The following is a 19,650-nucleotide window of genomic DNA, read 5'->3' as shown; positions in this document are numbered from 1 at the left end:
TTGAGACGATCATGCGGTTTTTATCTTTTATTGCGTTAATATTTTATTACATTGGTGACTTTTCTATGCTAGACCAACCTTGCCTTCCTGGGATAAATCCCATTTGGTCATGGTGTATAAGTAATCCTTCCCATGTTGCTGGGTTTGACTTGTTAGTATTTTCTTGAGAATTGTTGCATCTATATTAATAAACTATGTTAGCCTGTTGTTTTCTTTCCTTGTGTTGTCTTTGGCTTGATATCAGAGTAAAACTAGCTCCATAACATGCCTAGGAAGTGTTTCCTCCTCTTCTATTTTTTTGGAAAACTTTGTGAAAGACAGTGTTAATTCTTTTTTAAAGGTTTGGTAGAATTCAGCATTGAAGCCATTTGGGCCTGGACTTTTATTTATGGGAAGACTTTTTATTACTCATACGATCTGCCTAATGAGTATGTCTATTTAAATTTTCTTCTTCTTTTATTAGTTTTATCCTTCTAGGAAATTGTGTATTTCATGTAAGTTATCTAATTTGTTGGCATACTATTCCCTTATAGTCCTTTTTCTGTACTGTTACCCATTCCTTCTTTCATTCCTGATTTTAGTAATTTGAGACTTTTTTGCTTGATCAAGCTACCTAAAAGTCTGTCAATTTTGTTCATCTTTTCGAGAAACCAGTTTTTTGTTTCATTGGTTTTATACACACACACACACACACACACACACACACATATGTATTTCTCTTTTTCATTTATTTCTGCTCTAATTTTTTTGTTTCCTTTCTTCTGTTTGCTTTAAGTTTAGTTTGCTACAGTAGAAAGTCAGTTTACTTCTTTCTTTCTTTCTTTCTTTCTTTCTTTCTTTCTTTCTTTCTTTCTTTCGCCTTCATGTTCAGTATGAAATGCAGGGCCTGAATTCACCACCCTGCCATCAAGACCTGAGCTGAGATCAAGAGATGCTTAACTAACTGAACCACCCCATCTTTATTCCTTTTTTAATATAGGTATTTACAATTGTAAATTTACAAATTACAAATTGTAAATTGTAAATTGTAAATACAGCACTGCTCTCTGTATATGTTGGGGTGGGTGTTTAGTGCTCCAGCAGGCAGTTTACAATTGTGCTTTAGCCTTCACTTCTTGCTTGTGCAGGGCCCCAAGGTCAGTCAGAGGTGAGGAATTAGGGCCTTCTCAGGTTTTTGCTGAGCATAAGAAGATCACTGCACATGCATGTCTTTCTAGGTTCCCAGGAATATTTTGGAGCTTTGCAAAGTCCCACATGGACATCTCATTCCACGTTTTTTCCTCTTAATTTTTTTGGTCAGCCTCTTATTAGCTCCAATTGGTATAACTGCCTTATGCATCTGCAATGTTAAACAGTTGCCATTACTTCTTTCTGACAAATGTCCTAAGGATAAGGCTATTCAAACAAAGTGAGCTCTGAGTCAGGTCAAATAAAATCAACTCTTGGGAATGGAACTTTACAAGGAGCTTAAGATAGGTCATATAGTGTCAATTCTCTGGGGATGGAACAACTGGGGAGTTTCAGATCCATTCTGCCCTTTCTCACCAGTGCCTGCTCAGCTTCTGGTTTTTATAACTACATAGTTGTGAGTCTGCTGATTTTTAAGTCTACACAGGAAATAGGGAGAGGGAGATGGGAATAGGGCAAGTTAAAAGCCACAGAGCTTGCTGTTCTTGTTGATATTCAACTGTTTTTCACAAATAAATGATTCTAGAATATTGCAAACCTTTTGTTAATTCCAGAGTTCTGAATAAGTTGATTTTGACAATTTTTACCATTGTTCTCTTACTTTTATGGATGAACAGATTTTTATGGATGCTTATTCCACCATTCTGGAAATGCTTCTACCTAAGCACATTTTGAGATTTCTATATTTATACAAGGTGTTGGCAGGGGTATATTTTATTGTTGACCTTTCGTTTAATTATTTCTTGGTTGTGTGCCAAGTTTTAAACTGTAAAAGCCAGATTAAAAGTCAAAGAACTCTGTCAGAGAAATTAAGAAAACAATTCCATTTACAATTGCATCAAAAAGAATAAAATACTAGGAATAAATTTAACCAAGGAGGTGAAAAATGTGTACACTGAAAACTGTAAGACATTGATGAAAGAAATTCAAGAAGACACAAATAAATGAAAAGATATTCCATGCACAGTGATTAGAAAAACTGATATTGTTAAAAATGTCCATACCACCCAAAGCACTCTACAGATTTAGTGTAATCCTTATCAAAATCCCAATGGCATTTTTCACAGAAATAGAACAATCTTAAGGTTAAAATGGAACTGCAAAAGACTAACTATCCAAAGCAATCTGGAGAAATAAGAACAAAGCTGGAAGCATTATACTTCCTACTTCCTAACTATATTACAAAGCTATGGGAATTAAAACAGTATGGTACTGGCATAAAAACAGACATATAGATCAATGGAACAGATCAAGAGTCCGGATATAAATCCATGTGTACATGGTTCATTAATTTATGACAAGGGAGCCAAGAATATACAATGGGGAAAGGAGAATCTCTTCAATAAATGGTGTTGGGGAAACTAGACAGCCATATGCAAAAGAATTAAATTGGACCACTATCTTACACCATACACAATATTAACTCAAAATGGATTAAAGTCTTGAATATTAAGACTTAAAACCATAAACTCCTAGAAGAAGACATAGGCAGTAAGCTCCATGACATCAGTCTTGGTACAATTGATATCCATAAAATGATCTTGCAACCCAGTGCCTTGCTAACCTTACTTTTTAGTTCTGGCTTTTTTTTTTTTTTAATACTGAAGGATTTTATTATTATTTGAAAGATTTATTTATTTATTTGAGAGAGAGAGAGACAGAGAGAGAGTGCATGCACACCTGCATAAGCGGCAGGGAGGGGCAGAGGGAAAGGGAGAGAAATCCTCAGGTAGACTCTCCACTGAGCATGGAGCCTGATGTGGCAAATCCCAAGACCCTGAGATCATGACCTCAGCTGAAACTAAAAGTCAACCCTTAACCAATTGAGACACCCAGACCCCCCTCAAAGGATTTTCTATTTGGATAATAATGTTGTCTGAGTATAAAGACTCAATTTTACCGTTTCTTTTACAAATTAAATGTTATTTTATTAAGACACAGCTAGAACTCCCAGTACAAGGTTGAAAAAGTTGGTGAGAGTAGCTACATTTACCTTGTTTTGGAACTTAGGGAAAAAACATTCATTCTTATACCAGTAAGTATGTTAACTGCATGTTTTATGTAGTTACTCTTTATTGGTTGAGGAAACTATCTTTTATTCCTAATTTCCTTAAAAGTTTACTTTTAATCTGAAATGGATGTTGGATTTTATTAAATTTTTTTACATACTTGAGATATTACCATACAGTTTTTCTTTCTTGGTCTGTTAATGGTTAATTACATTGGTTTACTACATTGATTGCAATTTAAAAGACAACCCAATTTGTACTTCAATTGTACTTCATTTTAAGCACTTAGTTGAAGCTTCATTTCAAGTGTTCAATACCCCCATGTGGATAGTGGCCTTTGTATTAGGTTGTGCAGCTCTCTATGTTCTTAGCCACTCTGCTAAACTACTTTCTACAACAATTACCTGAAAAGCATCTCAGCCATACACCTTCCATTCAGGGAGCAGAAAACACACAATGTGAAACTTAACAGCTGGTGCATTAGAAATTATTCTTTCTAAGTAACAGATCATAAAATCAAGATCCAAAGGTGCTGGTGTCATACATATGCCTATGAAAGAATGTGAGAGAGAGAGACAGAGAGAGAGAGAGAGAGAGAGAGAACCAGGGTACTAGTGCCCTTTTCATTACATGATCTGCTATTCAAGAGTTTTAGGAGAAAAAGAAACACTAGAAAATAATTTCTGTATTATAGACCAAGACTTGAGAAAACAATAAATAACCTAGCAAGATGCAAAAACTCTTTTTTAAAAAAAAGGTTATTGATTGATTGATTTCAGAAAGAGCATGAGTAGGGGAGAGGGGCAGAGGGAGAAGGAGCAGCAGGCTCCCCGCTGAGCAGGGAGCCTGACACAGGGCTCAGTCCCACGACTCTCAAATCAGGTCCTGAGCTAAAGGCAAACGCTTAACCAGCTGAGCCACCCATGTGCCCCAGAAACTCTTTTTAAAAGGTAGAGAGCTAAGCACATGGCATCTGGGTGGCTCATTCAGTTAAGTGTCCTATTCTTGGTGTTGGTTCAGGTCATGATCTCAGGGTTGTGACACTGAGCCTCACATGGGGCTCATCACTCAGTGGGAAGTCTGCTTGAAAGATGAAAAATTCTCTCCCTCTGCCCCTCCTCCCCTCTAAAAATAAATAGATAAATCTTAAAAAAAAAAAAAAAAAGGCAGAATGAAGAAGAATCAAAATGCCCAATAATCCCTTCTTGGGTTGAAAATAGGCCTGGAGCTTTGGCCTGGGTTAGGGTCTTGTGAGGAGATGAGGATGGAAAGAGAAAGGTTAGAGTAATGATCTATATCCTATGGACGTGGGAACAATCAGGAACCAAAGTCTAAGTTTTGGCCACGGAAACAAAGGTAGTTTGTCTATCCAGGGGCACAAAGAACAGGATCTGAAATAAATGATCATCAGAAGTAGTCAGACCTGATGACTGGGTGGCTCAGTCAGTTAAGCATCTGCCTTCGGCTCAGATCATGATCCCAGGGTCCTGGGATGGAGTCCTGCACCCAGCTCCCTGCTCAGTGGGGAGTCTGCTTCTCCCTCTCCCCCTCTCCCTTCTTGTGCACATGTGCACACTCTCTCAAAAATAAATAAATAAAAATCTTTTTTTAAAAAAGTAGTTAGACCACCTAAGCAAAATGGCTTATAATATGGAAACAAGATTGTTCCTCAAAGTCAGAGTTTATATGGGGCAAAAGAGCCTTTCAGAAGGATCCTGTCTATGTGAGGGACACATTCAGGGGTACATTCATTGAGACACATAAAGCTCCTGTACTTCATTGCATGCCTGCTGAGATTATTAAGTAAGAAACAGAAAAATCTGTTTGTAGACCTGGATACCACCTAAGCACCATAAAGTGTGGATTCTTCCCACTTTGTTTTAATATTCATCACATGACTGGAGCTAATTCACTCCCGCTATTAAACCTAGCCCCACACCAGGACCAGGGACCACTTTTGTCCTTGGTATGAGGAATTTAAGGAACTCTAATTCAATAGTTCAACTGACATCTTAGCTGCTAACTTGGCTTTACTGTGTTCTTCCAGGACTTGAGTTATTCTGCTCTATTCTTACAATTAAGGATAACTCCAAAGTCCAAAAGACCTGAATCTTATGCCTATTGTCAGACCTCCCTTACTTTGACTTACTCATATTTCTTGTCTCTGTCCAAACATGGTGGGAAGGTGTTAAATTTGAATTTGGTTTTTGTTATGTATTTAAGACTATCCATCCTTTTTTTTTTTTAAGATTTATTTATTTATTTGAGAGAGAGAGAGAGAGAGAATGGGTGGGAACGGCAGAGGGAGAGGGAGAGAGAATCCCAAGTGGATTTTGAGCTCAGCATGGAGCCCAACCCAGAACTCAATCTCATGACCCTAAGATCATGACCCGAGCCAAAACCAAGAGTCCGACACTCAACCAACTGTGCCACCCAGGAGTCCAAGACTATCCATATTTTTCATTTTTTTAAAGATTTTATTTATTTATTCATGAGAGACAGAGAGAGAGAGAGGGAGAGAGAGAGAGGCAGAGACATAGGCAGAGAAGCAGGCTCTATGCAGGGAGCCCCATGTGGGACTCGATCCTGGGACTCTAGGATCATGCCCTGGGCCAAAGTCAGGCACTAAACCACTGAGCCACCTATGTGTCCCTCTTTTTAATTTGTTTATGTGTCAGTTTTAAAAGGTTTTTAACAAAATAGTTTGTGCTTTTGATCTAGATTGTCACCTTTTATGGCTGTACAGTTATTCATATTTTTTTATTCTTTCAATGTTTATAAGATCATAGCAATATCCAATTTTATCTTGGTCATTGATAATTTTTGCTTTGATTTTCATTACTGGCTTTACTAGGGATTTATCAATTTTATTAATCTTTCCAAAGAACCAACTTTTGGCTTTGTTAATTTTTTTTCAAGTGCATTCCCATCTTCCAATTCATTAATTCTGCCCTTAAGTTTATTTCTTTTACCTTTTTCAGTTTAATTTGCTATTTTTTAAACTAGGCCATTGATAAATAATGGACTTTCAGTATTCAGTAAAAAAAAAAACCAAAAAAACCTTTTTTATTTTAATACTGACACACTCAGGACTTCACATTATTATTTCTTTAAGTTTTTTTTTTTAATTGAAGCAATCTCTACACTCCGTGTAGGATTCGAACTCATGACCTGGAGATCAAAAGTAGCATGCTCTTCAAACTAAACAGCTAGTGTACCCTTTAGGTACACTATTTAACATAGCTTCAGAACATATGCAAAGCAAAAATTGACAGAACTATAAAGAGATATAGATAAATCTACAAAGATAGAGATCTCAACCCCTCTCAGTAACAAATAAAATACACACAAAAAATTGGTGTATAGAAGATTTGTACAACACAATTTATCAACTTGACCTATTCAGCCTGTGTAGAACACTATCCCCTGACTACTGCAGAATACATATTTTTCTCAAGGATACACAGAACACTTAGCATAGGGGTACCTGGGTGGCTCAGTGGTTGAGCATCTGTCTTTGGCTCAGGTCATGATCCTGGGGTCCTGGAATCAAATCCTGCATCGGGCTCCCCACAGAGAGCCTGCTTCTCCCTCTGCCTATGTCTCTGCCTCTCTGTGTGTGTCTGTCATGGGTAAATAAATAAAATCTTTTTGTTTTATAATAGGAATTCTATAGCTACTGTCTTTTTTTTTAATATTTTATTTATTTATTTATTCATGACAGAGAGAGAGAGAGAGAGAGAGAGTCAGAGACACAGAGGGAAAAGCAGGCTCCATGCAGGGAGCCTGAGGTGGGACTTGATCCCGGATCTCCAGAATCACACCCTGGGCTGAAGGCAGCGCTAAACCGCTGGGCCACTGGGGCTGCCCCAAATAAATAAAATCTTAAAAAAAAAAAAAATGAACACCTAGCATAATAGACTACATGCAGAGCCATAAAGCAGATGTTCATAAATTACAAAGGATTGATTTCGTCACCCAAAATATTTTCTCTAACCACTATGAAATTAAACTAAAAATCAGGGGCATCTGGGTGGCTCAGTGGTTGAGTGTCTGCCTTTAGCTCAGGTTGTGATCCTGGGGTCCTGGGATCAAGTCTTAATAGGCTCCCTGTGGAGAGCCTGCTTCTGCTTCTGCCTATGTCTTTGCCTCTCTGTGTCTCTCATGAATAAATAAAATCTTTTAAAATAAAAAAATAAAATAAAAATCAAGAACAGAAGGATGATTTTTTTTTCTTTAAATTTGGTAGGGAAGCACTTGGGTGTCTCAGTCAGTGAAGTGTCGGCCTTCAGTTCAGGTCATGATTCCAGGGTCCTGGGATCAAGCCCCATGTTGTGCTCTCTCTCAGCAGGGAGTCTGCTTCTTCTTCTTACTCTCCCTCTGTGCAGCAAATTATTAATTATTAAATACAAAATAAAAATTAATGAATAAAATCTTTACAAAGTTTTTAAAAAGTAAACTCTCATGAATAAATAAATAAATAAATAAATAATAAAAATCTTTAAATGTAAACTCTACACCCAATGTGGAGCTTGAACTTATGACCTTGATATCAAGAGTTGTATGCTCTATTGACTCAGTCAACCAGGCACCCCAGAACGGTAAGTTTTAAATCCTCAGATTTTTGGAAATTGAGAACAGTATGTCAAAAAACTTCATAGATGAAAGAAGAAAACACAGTGGAAATTTTTAAATATTTTGAATTGAATATAGTAAAAATATAACAACATTTGTGAGATACAGCTAAAATAGTGCTTAGAAAATCTAGCCCTTTGGGCACCTGAGTGGCTCAGTCAGCTAATCATCCAACTCTTGTTCTCAACTTAGGTCTTGATCTCAACTTAGGTCTTGATCTCAACTCAGATCTTTTTTTTTTTTTTTTCAACTCACAGATCTTAATCACAGGGTCATGAGTTCAAGCCCTATATTGGGCTCCACATCCAGTGTGGAGCCTACTTTAAAAAAAAAAAAATAGTAGCCTTTGTGGAGAGAGTTGCTCCTCTTCCAGAGCTCCACTTCCTTCTCAAACATTTTAATGAGCCACATGGTACCAGTTAGCATAGATCAAAAATAGTCACTATTCTCTGCACTCCCCCCTGGCCTTTGCCCTCTCCCCCCACCCTTTCTTTCTCTTGCTTGTTTTGGAAAGCACTGATAGCCTTTTGACTCTTCTCTGTGTAACTTATGTGACATATCCTACTGTGCTTCCATCTGTTCTATTTCAATATAATTTCAGAGATAGGGAAATATTCCAGGCCTTAAAAATAGTACGCTGGTAGGTTCCATTTTTTTTTTTTTTTTGGTAGGTTCCATTTCATTAAAAAAATACAATGGGGGGAAAGGGAAACAAAGAAAAATTCTGACTTATCTTTTAATTCCTTGAATAAAGAAATGGTGTTATAATTTTAAAATTGAAATATGATTATATATATAAAAGAAATATTATTATACAGTGTATTTTGACAATTTGGGATTACAGAAGGGACTGGGATGTGGAAGCAGAAATATTGGAGATGTGTTCCAACTCCCTTCCATCCTCAGAAGAAAGCTGGTCCTGGGTTGGAAACAGGACACAGGCTATGAAGAGTTAAAAGACGAGCCAAAAGAAACTCTTTACCCAGAATGAACAAACTAACATATATAAAGTTATTTTCTGTACTGGGCTTTGAAAACTCATTCCTCAGCAGGCTTTGGACACTTCCAGATATTCTGGCCAAATCCTAAATTCTGTATAACAAATTCCCTCCTGATTTTCCTTTAAAGGAAATTACCTTGAGATAAGATCGGTCTGGGTCATCTGGTGGTATCTTCTTCTTCTGTTAGAGAAAAAGAAAGAAAAATGTCTTTCCACAGCTAAAAAATTTAACTTCCATTTTACAACAGGTAATGTTCTAAAAGCGCCAAGACCGTGTTTATGTTTCAAGCGCAACAGCGACATCTAGTGGACAAAATGCTTCAGTAATTTATCAAGTAGATAAACATTTTCTATTTCTGTCATTTACAAAAAACATGCTGCTGGGACGCCTGGGTAGCTCAGTGGTTGAGCCTCTGCCTTCAGCTCAGGGTGTGATCTCCGAGTTCCCGGATCAAGTCCCGCATCAGGCTCCCTGCAGAAAGCCTGCTTCTCCCTCTGCCTATGTCTGCCTCTCTGTGTCTCTCATGAATAAATAAATAAAATCTTAAAAAAAAAGAAAAGACTATGCTTCTAAAAATGTCTCCCTAAATTCATTCTTCTTTCTTTCTTTCTTTCGTTCGTTCGTTCGTTCTTTCTTTCTTTCTTTCTTTCTTTCTTTCTTTCTTTCTTTCTTTCTTTCCATGCTTTCTTAATATGCATAAATACAGGCCAGTGGTCACTGACAGAGGATGTTTCCCACACTTACACCAAAATGGCTCTCAGTGATTTGTGTGAACAAGACTTTGGGCCCCATAGATATTAGGTAATATTCACCCACAGAACTCACCTTAGCATGGGAACAAGACCTGTTGTTGGCTACCTTTCTTCCCTCCATCAGACTCAGAGGTATTCTGACAATAGCCACACTTAAGGGGAGGATCTGATCATACCCTTAAAGGTACTTAGGAGACAACAGTGAAATACTTTCTCTTAGCGACCAGGGTTGGAGTCTGGTTCAAGTCCAGCATCGGAGAAGATTCTTAACATAAGATTTCTAGGTAACATGTGTGCATGCAGAAGAGGAGCTTCTTCATTCTGTATCTTAATATACTTAGCTAAGTCAAATATAACTAAGTAGCCAACTAAATAAAGCCATCGATAAATTCTAAATTGTTCTCTTTCAGGTTTAGTCTAGCTAAGAAGTCTTAGAGAACTGCCCTGTCCTTCACTAGAAGACATGGTTGGTTCTAATGTATAAAAGGACACGAGCCTGATGACTAAAGAAAGTTCCCACTTATCAGTGTCCACTGAAGCAAAGCATGATGCTAAGAACTTATATACATTAATTCAAACCATGTCTAATACACATAATCCTGGTATGTAGGCATTATTAAATCTATTTCTATAGCTAAGAAAAATGAGGCTCCAAACAAGTTACATAACTTAAATAGCTGAGTCAGAGGGCAAATCTCAGTGATTTCAATTCTAAAGCCCATTATCTTTTTAGGATATACATTGCCTCCTGCCATAAAGCTGGAAGAAAAAGAAAATGGAAGCTGTTCTTCATTAGTGAATAGGACACTGATAAAACACTTTTACTATTATCCTAAAACAGAAAAATAACATATTTCCTCCCCTGCTTTGCACTATCAAATTTGGTATATTATATATTTTTCAACTCAGGAGGAGAAATTTGCAATGATGTTGCTTCCTTAGACTTTTAAAAATATCATAAAATTTGACTCATATTAGCGGAGAGGTGAGAGCATAGTTACTAGAATCTGTTTTTTTTAAGACACATTTATTCAGCGTCATGATCAGACTATTACATTTGGCAATCAACAGCATGGGTGCAAAAAAAATCTACATTAAAATCCTTTGTTGGGATGCTCTACACTTTCCACAGAACAGAAAATAAAATAACCTGTTATAGGATTAGTCACAAATACAGTTCTGGAGGTTTTTTTGCCCATACACATGAGTATTGTCTAAAACATGTCTTCCTTGTACAGCTTGGCCCTGCCACCACTGTGCTTGGCTGAGTTCACAAATCTGTTGTAACCTGTAGTTTCCCTGTCACTTCTCTGGCTCACCTCTCCTGCTAAGATTTGTTTTCTGGCAGTAATTAAAACCTTCTGCCACTGCCATAGCTGCTGCTGCTGGAACCACCACAGCCACATCGGTTTCGTGGTTTGGCAATCTATTGGCCTCCACCACCATAGGAGCCAGAGCTTCTGCCTCCAAATTTCCTCCTTTCAAGGGTCCAAAATTTGAGGATTGATCGTTGTAATTGCCAAAATCGTTATAGCTTCTGCCACCTCCAAAGTTGCTTCCATCATTACCAAATCTGTTAGAGCCATCCCCACTGCCACCGTATCCACCACTACCTCGACTGCCACTGAAGCCACCTTGACCACTGACGTTCCCTCCACAACCAAAGTTGTCATTCGCCCCAAAACCACCTCCACAACCACCACTAAAGTTTCCAGAACCACTCGGCCTCTTTGGTTGGATGAAGCACTAACCATCTCTTGTTCGATAGGGCTTTCCTTACTTCACAGTTGTGGCTTGTGGCCATTCACAGTATGGCATTTTTGAATGACAATCTTGTCTACAGAATCATGGTTATCAAATATCACAAAAGCAAAACCTCTCTTTTTGCCACTGCCTTGGTCAGTCATAATCTCAATCACTTCAATTTTCCCATGGTGTTCAAAATAATCTCTTAGATGATGTTCTTCAGTGTCTTCTTTAATGCCACCAACAAAAATCTTTTTCACAGTTAAAGTCTTTGAGAATCTTCTCTGGAGACAGACCTCTTTGGTTCCACAACTCTTCCATCCACCTTGTGTGGCCAAGCGGTCATGGCTGCATCCACCTCCTCCACCATGGCCTAGGTGACAAACCCAAAGCCTCTGGAGTGCTTGGGGTTGGGGCCTCTCGTTACCACACAGTCCATAACAGTTCCCCATTGCTCAAAATGGCTCCTCAGACTTTCATCAGTTGTTTCAAAGCTCAAACCTCCGATGAAGAGCTTCCACAGCTGCTCAGGCCCTTTGGGAGACTCTGACTTAGACATGCCTGCGGTGGGAGGGGAGACTTTAAGGATGCTTACTCGGCAGCCTCCAGGGCAGAAGGGAGTAATCTAACCAACATATCTCTAGAATCAGTTTATTTTTTTTTATTTTTATTTTTTTAAAGATTTTATTGATTTATTCATGATAGACACAGAGAGAGAGAGAGAGAGAGGGGCAGAGACACAGGCAGAGGGAGAAGCAGGCTCCATGCACCGGGAGCCCGACGTGGGATTTGATCCCGGGTCTCCAGGATCACGCACTGGGCCAAAGGCAGGCGCTAAACCGCTGCGCCACCCAGGGATTCCCTAGAATCAGTTTAAATATGAGTTCCAGCTCACCTATTTATTAGCTACACAAACTTGAGCACGATACTTAACTTCTCTGGGCATCAGTTTCCTCATTTGCAAATGGGATTATAGTGTCTATTTCTGTCTATGAAATAATAGGCTGTTTTAAGGATTGAAAAGAGGGCTTAGGACAATGGCATTGAACAAAGGCTCTGTATCATCATTATTGCTGGAATTGTTTCTATTAATATGTTAAAAAGCGACAAGTTATTGATTTTCTTTATTTCTAAACACTTTATTGGGATCCCTGGGTGGCTCAGCGGTTTAGCGCCTGCCTTCAGCCCAGGGCATGATCCTGGAGTCCTGGGATAGAGTCCCACATGGGGCTCCCTGCGTGGGCCCTGCTTCTCCCTCTGCCTGTGTCTCTGCTTCTCTCTCTCTCTTTCTCTGTGTCTCTCATGAATAAATAAATAAAATCTTTAAAAATAAGTAAATAAACACTTTATTGAGGTATAATTCACATAACATAAAAGTCACCCATTTTAACAGTACAATTCAATGATTTTTAGTAAATGTACTGACCTGTGCAACAATCACCATAATTCAGTTCTAGGACATTTCCATTGCCTAAAAAGTTCCCCTGTGTCCATTTTTAGTTAATCCCACTGCCATCCTCAGCCCCAAACCACAGACCTGCTTTTTGTCTCTATAAATTTGACTTTTCTAAACATTTCATGTAAATGGAAATCATAAAATATATAATCTCTGTGTTTGGTTTCTTTCATCACAGCATGATGTTTTGAGATTCATCCACACTGTAGTATGTATTAGTAGCTAGTTCCTTTTAATTGTTGAATAATATTCCATTGTGTGGATATGCATATTGTATTTACCCATTCGCCAGCTGATCAACATTTGAGCTGCTTCCACTTTTTGGTTATTCTGAATAATGCTGCTATGAACATTCACATGTTAGTATTTGTGTGGACAGATGCCTTCTGTTCTCTTGGGTAATACCTAGGAGTGGAATTATTAGATCATATGGTAAATCTGTTCAACTTTTTAAGGAACTGTAAAATTGTCTTCCAAAGTGACTGCACCATTTTACAGACTACCAGTGATATATGGATTCCCCTTTCTCCATATCCTAACACTTGGTGTGGGCTTTTTCATAGCCATTCTAGTTAGCAAATAGTAATATCTCATTGTGGTTCTAATTTGCATTTCCCTAATGGTTCATGATGTTGAACACCTTTTCATGAGTGTATTAGCCATTTATATATATCCGTTAGTGAAATATCTATCTCGTATTCTTTTTTTAATTGAGTAGTTTGGCCTCTTTTTAATGATTGCTACAGTCAATATGGATTGCTTCTCCATTTATTTAGAGTTTCTTTAATATCTCTCTGCAACATTTTGTAGTTTTTAGTATAAGACTTGTATTTCTTTTGTTACTTTTTCTTAAGTATTTTTCTCCTTTTTGAAGTCCTAGTAAATGGCATCATTCATTTCCAGATGTTCATTGTTAATATGTAGAAATACAATTGATTCTTGCATATTGATCTTTTATCCTATAACTTCAATAGATTATTAGTTCTAATAATTTTTTGTGGATTTGTTAAGGTTTTCTATGCATAAGTTTATATCATTCACAAATGAAGACAGTTTATTTCTTCAATTCCAAGCCGACTCACCTTTATTTCTTTTTGTTGCCTGATTGCAGTGGCTAGACTCTCTAGTTAAATCTTGAATAGAAGTGGTAGAACAGATGTCCTTGTCTTATTCCTCATCTTAGTGGGGAACATAATCAGCCTTTCACCATTAGGTACATTAGATGTAGATTTTTTGTAGATACTTGTTATTAGATCAAAGAAGTTCTGTTCTTTTTAGTTAGTTGACAGTTCGTTTTTGCTTTTGTTGGTTTTTAAAAATTCATGGTGGATTCTGGATTCTGCCAAATGCTTTGGTTATGTTTATTGATATATGTTTATTGATATAAGCACAATTTTCCCCTTTATTCTCTTAGTATATGTTATATTAATTGACTTTTTGGTGTTAAATCAACCTTACATTCCTGGGATAAACTCAGTTGGCAATGGTGCATAATGTTATTTCTGTGTTGCTAGATTTGGTTTGCTAATATTTGGTTGTGAATTTTTTTGTCTACATTCATGACAGGTATTGGTCTGTACGTTACTTGCTATGTCTTTATCAAGGCTATGCCAGGCTCAGAATGAAAGAGAAATGTTCTCCCCCACCTCCATTTTTTGGAAGAGTTTATGGAGGATTAGCACTAATTTTTCTTTAAATGTTTGACAGAGGGGCACTTAGCTAGCTCAGTCAGAAGAGCATGTGACTTTTGATCTCAGGGTCATGAGTTTGAGTCCCACATCAGGTATAGAGACTACTTAAAAAAAAAACTTAAAAAAAAAAAGCTTGATGGAATTTACCAGTGAAAGCATTTGGACCTGCGTTTTTCTTTGTGGGAAGTGTTTTTTGCTATTTTTGTTTTTATTTTTTAACTTATTCAACCTCTTCATCTGTTACAGATCTATTCAAATTTTCTGTCTCTCTTTTTTAAAGATTTTATTTTTTAATTATTTATTTGAGAAAGAGAGAGAGAGAGAGAGAGCGCGGGGGCGCACGCGCGCACGCACATGAGCAGGGGGGAGGGGCAGAAGGAGAAGGAGAAGCCGACTCCCTGCTGAGCAGGAAGCCAGACTTGGAGCTGATGATCCCAGGACCCTGAGATCATGACCTGAACTGAAGGCAGATGCTTGACCAACTGAGCCACACAGGCGCCCCTTTCTGTCTCTTCTTGAGTCAGTTTTGGTAGTTATATCTTTCTAGGAATTTGTGCATTTCACCTAGGTTACCTAATTTGTTGCCATAATGCTTTCCATCCTATTTATGATCCTTTTGTCCCTGTAGTGTGAGTGATTACATTCCATCTTTTTCTACTGGTTTTAGTAATCTGCATCATCTCTCTTCTTTCTTGGTCAGTCTAGCTAAAAGTTTGTCAATCTTGTTGATTTTCTCAAACAATCAAAATTTAGTTTGACTTACCGTCTCTTATTGTGGTTTGTTTTCTATTTCTTCTCTAATCTTTATTATTTCCTTCTTTCTGCTTGGCTTGAGTTTAATTTACTCTTATATTTCTAGATTTTTAAAGGAGGAAACTTGGGATATTGATTTTGAGATTGTTCTTCTTTTCTAATAGAAATATAGAGGTGTATAAATTTTCCTGTCTTTAGCTGCATCTCATAAATTGACATGTGTTGTTTGCGTTTTAATTCAGTTTGAAATACATTCTAAAGTCTCTACTGATTTCTTTTCTGACCTATGGGTTATTTACAAACATTTAATTTTCAAATATTGTTGGATTTTCCAAATGTCCTTCTATTATTGATTTCTAATTTAATTTTGTTGTGCTCAGAGAACATACTTTGTATGATTTCAATCTTTATAAATATACAGAGACTTATTTTATAGCCTAGTATATGGTATCTTAAAGAATAAATATGCTGAAAAAGAATGTATCTTTTAGTTCAGTTTGGAGGAAATCTATAGGTTTCACATAGATCAAGTTTGTTAACAGTTAATTTAAGATTCCTACAATGGGGATCCCTGGGTGGTACAGCGGTTTGGCGCCTGCCTTTGGCCCAGGGCGCAATCCTGGAGACCTGGGATCGAATCCCACATCAGGCTCCCGGTGCATGGAGCCTGCTTTTCTCTCTGCCTCCCCCCACCCCCCGGTGACTATCATAAATAAATAAATAAAATTAAATAAAATTAAATAAAATAAAAAATAAAAAAAAAAGATTCCTACAATGTTTCTGATTTTCAGTCTAGTTATTTTTTCATTTTTGAGAGTAGTAGATTAGAATCTCCAGTTATTATTGTTGAATTATATTCCTCCCTTAAATTCCCTCAGCTTTTGCTTCAGATGTTTGAAGATCTATTGTTAGATGTATATATGTTTTCAATTGTTTATCTTCCTGATGGACTGATGATGTTAGCATTATAATGTCCCTTTTCTCCTATAGTAACAATTTGTTTGGTCTTAAAGTCTATTTTGTCTGATATCATAGCCACTCCATCTCTCTCATGGTTACTTTTTGCATCATTTTACTTTCAATCTATATGTATCTATGGAAGTGTGTTTCTTATAGGTAGCATCTAGTTGGCTCCTATTTACTTATATCTCTGCCTTTTAACTGGAGTGTTTAATCCATTTAGATATAATATAATTACTTTTGTGGTTGGATTTATGCCTCCCATTTTTCTATTTGTTTTCTTTAATTATTTTTAAAATGTGTTTTTCTTTAGATCTCATGTCATTGTTGTTCTTCTGTTCCAACTTTATTTTCACTTGCATTAAACAAATATTCTTTGGTGTACCATTTTAACTCCTTTGTTCATTTTTAAGCTATTTTTTGAATTATCTTCTTATGGTTCCTCTAGGAATTATGCTATGTATCTTTATCATAATTTACTTCAGGTTTATACTGACCAATTCTGGTAAATACAGCAAATTTGCTCTGATATACTTCCATTTTCTTTCTCCTCTCATAATGATGGGACAGATTGAGATCAATAATCTCAAAGGTTCCAAATATTTTAAAGAGATAAGAAGTAAAAAATGGAGGGATGCCTGGGTGGCTCAGCAGTTGAGCATCTGCCTTTGGCCCAGGGCATGATCCTGGGGTTCTGGGATCGAGTCCCACATCGGGCTCCCTGTGAGGAGCCTGCTTCTCCCTCTGCCTGTGTCTCTGCCTCTATCTCTCTCTCTCTGTGTCCCTCATGAATTAATAAATAAAATCTTTAAAAAAAAAAAAAAGAAGAAGAAGTAAAATGTGGAAAGAAATGTTCTCTTCCAGGAAGGGGATGCATATGCACAAAGGCATGAATCAAGAAGTAGCCTTTTTAGTGGCATAAAATGCAATAGGGAAATGAGAGATGAAATAACAAGAGAGGATCATGAAAGGCCTTGTATACCATACTAATCATTGGGAGAGGGCATTGGTGGGGCACAATTTATTGTATAGCTTACAGGGACATGGACACGTGCATTTCAGTTAGAGTGCTCTAACAGAAATGTAGAGGATCAATTTCAGGGAAGCACCACTGGACGAATCAGAGCTCTCTCTGTGATCCTTCCAGTGAGTTTTTCTTGATTTCCAATGTAGGTTCTGTGAATCTTTACACGGGGTCAGGAGTCAGATCCTTAAGCCTGTACACATTCGACCTTTAGCTTGTAAAACTCCAAAGTGATAAACTCCCAATTGCTGGAGACTTACTGTGTGTAAAGTTATGCAAGGCAATGCTCAATTATTCAGAAGTCATCTACTGAGTTTGCATATAATTCACTTCATGGTATCTCTGTCTTGTTCCTTCCTCTTGCCTTAATCTCATTTACTAGTTGATTAGTTCTTTCATATTATATATGAAGAAAAAGAAAAAGCCAGGGTGAGTATGCTTTCCTTTTTTACAGTTTGAGTAAGTGGAGAAGTCAGAGTTTTAAACTAAGAGTTCAGGGACGCCTGGGTGGCTCAATTGACTAAGTGATTGCCTTTGGCTCAGGTCATGATTTCAGGGTCCTGGGATCAAGCCCCATATCTGGCTTCCTTCTCAGTGGGGATCCTTCCTGCTTCTGCCCCTCCCCTCTTCATTCTCTCTCTCTCTCTTGAATAAATAAATAAAAATCTTTAAAAAATAAAAAAATACATTGAGTTCAAATGAAATTTGTGGCTATCAGTGTATTATTACTAACCTTTACCCTAGCTTCTAGAGTAGATTATAATTTTTTCTCTTTTCAATGTTCATTAGCTTTCTTGTCACCAGAGCAGTCATTCTCAAAAGATATTAATTGTAATTAATAATGTGCTTAATTTTCATGAATAAGGCACAAATTTACTTTTTCTAACAGTTTTATTTCAGATAAGACTATTTGAAGCTCCTCAAAATACCCACCTGAGGGGTAATTTTGAAATAAATTTATACAGGCAAGAAATAGTCATTGATAGTAACACTACCCAAGAGTGCCAATTGAACTGATATATCTTGATGGTAAATATCCGAGATATTCTCTCTCTGGTTTTTGTTTGTATGTTTGTTTGTTTGTTTGCTTGCTTGTTTGTTTAAGTGGTTCCACACCCAATGTGGGGCTTGAATTCATGACCCTGAGATCAAGAGACCCTGAGATCAAGCACTGCATGCTATAATGACTGAGCCATTCAGGTGTCCCCAAGATATTCTCTCCTTGAATGAATGATTTTGATGGTCTATCCATTAAACTTGAAAATGACATGCAACTAGAAGGGATGTTAATATACTGGTTGGCAGTCTAGGGATCCAAACAGAAGGCTTAAATAATGAGGCAAAATAAGAGAGCTAAAATTTAACACATATAAATATTTTGCCAGTTATGAGTTTGACTATATATAATAGTCTATAATAGTTTAACCAAATATGCAATATTCATAAAAAGTAAGTGTGATAGTACCCCAAACTCCTCAGACAATGCCTGGATGGTAGTGTTCCGACTGTAAGATTCCCAAACTGAGTTATGCTCTTAGAAGGTCATTAGAATGGTGAGCAGACTCAAATCCATTTTTGTGAAAAATACTTGAAGAGAATGAGGTGTTTATTCTGGAGAACAACAAAAAAAGATGTTTAAAGTACCATCTTAGGAAAGGAGAAGAAGATTTTCTCTGTACTACTCCAGATGGCAAAAATAAGACCAACTGGTACACACGGAAGCGAGGCAGATTTCAGTTTGAATTGAGTTTTTAATGTTAGAACCCTCCAGAAATAAACTATTCAAGGAGATAACAAGTTTCTAGTAATAACAAAAATAATGACAGTAACTTACTGAGGGCTTACAATGGACCAGGCACTACTCTAAGTGCTTCATTCACATGAATTAACTTATTTTATCCTCAAAATTACTCTAGAAGAAACTACTATTATCCTTGTTTCACAGATAAGGAATTCAATTTATTTGCCCAATGCCAGATAGCTAGGAAGTGGAAGATATGAATGCATGGAGCCTGATTTCAAAGCTAGAATTCTGACTGTTCTGTGTTCAAGCAGAGTCTCGTTGACTAATGGTAGGGGTGACTAGGGTGAAGGATGTCATATGTGGATCAGAGCCTGGCTAGGAGGAGGCTACTTATATACGACTAAAAATTATTGCATTTATTGAACATTTGTAGTGTGTCAGGCACTGAACTAAAAATTTCACATATATTAAAGGAGATAATCTAGCAAAACTCACAGCATAGCGTTCAGTACGTCATAAATACTCAATTGCTATTATCTGTTATGACCACTTTTATTCCTCTAAGCAGCTATATTAGATGAGTATTATTGTATCTACTTTGCTAACAGAGAAAGTGATGACTTGAGAGAGGAAGTAAATTATCCAACATCAGATAGCAGTGACTACTAAAGCCAGCATGTGAATCAAATCT

General features: G+C 37.2%; 1 long non-coding RNA gene across 1 annotated transcript in view; it reads left to right on the top strand.

Moving 5' to 3' along the window:
* LOC144320714 (uncharacterized) overlaps positions 1-19,650 on the top strand; it is a 67,882-nt gene that overhangs the window by 21,417 nt on the left and 26,815 nt on the right. The window lies entirely within an intron of this gene.

Source organism: Canis aureus, chromosome 9 (genome assembly GCF_053574225.1).
Source record: "Canis aureus isolate CA01 chromosome 9, VMU_Caureus_v.1.0, whole genome shotgun sequence".
NCBI lineage: Eukaryota > Metazoa > Chordata > Mammalia > Carnivora > Canidae > Canis > Canis aureus.
This window is presented reverse-complemented; position numbering and strand designations above follow the sequence as displayed.